Source organism: Acanthisitta chloris, unplaced genomic scaffold, assembly GCF_000695815.1.
Source record: "Acanthisitta chloris isolate BGI_N310 unplaced genomic scaffold, ASM69581v1 scaffold1326, whole genome shotgun sequence".
Classification (NCBI taxonomy): Eukaryota; Metazoa; Chordata; class Aves; order Passeriformes; family Acanthisittidae; genus Acanthisitta; species Acanthisitta chloris.
Genome location: NW_008679520.1, coordinates 22,597 through 22,945, shown reverse-complemented (window position 1 = coordinate 22,945; position 349 = coordinate 22,597).

Genomic DNA, 349 nt, shown 5'->3' with positions numbered 1-349 from the left:
TTAAGAGCATCTGCTTTCTAGATTTTAAAGAATCACAGAATCACAGAATAACCAGAATTGGAAGGGACCCTTGATGATCATCTAGTCTAACTCCTGGCCCTGCACAGGACAGCCCCTAGAATCACACTATGTGCCTGAGAGCATTGTCCAAATGCCTCTTGAACCTTGTCAGAGTTGGTGCTGTGACCTCCCTGGGGAGCCTGTTCCAGTGCCTGACCACCATTTTCTAACATCCAGCCTAAACCTCCCCTGATGCAACTTCACACCATTCCCTCAGGTTCTGTCACTGTTTGTCAGAGAGAAAGTCAGTGTCTGCCCCTCCACTTCCTTCTTCCGGATGATCTCCTAA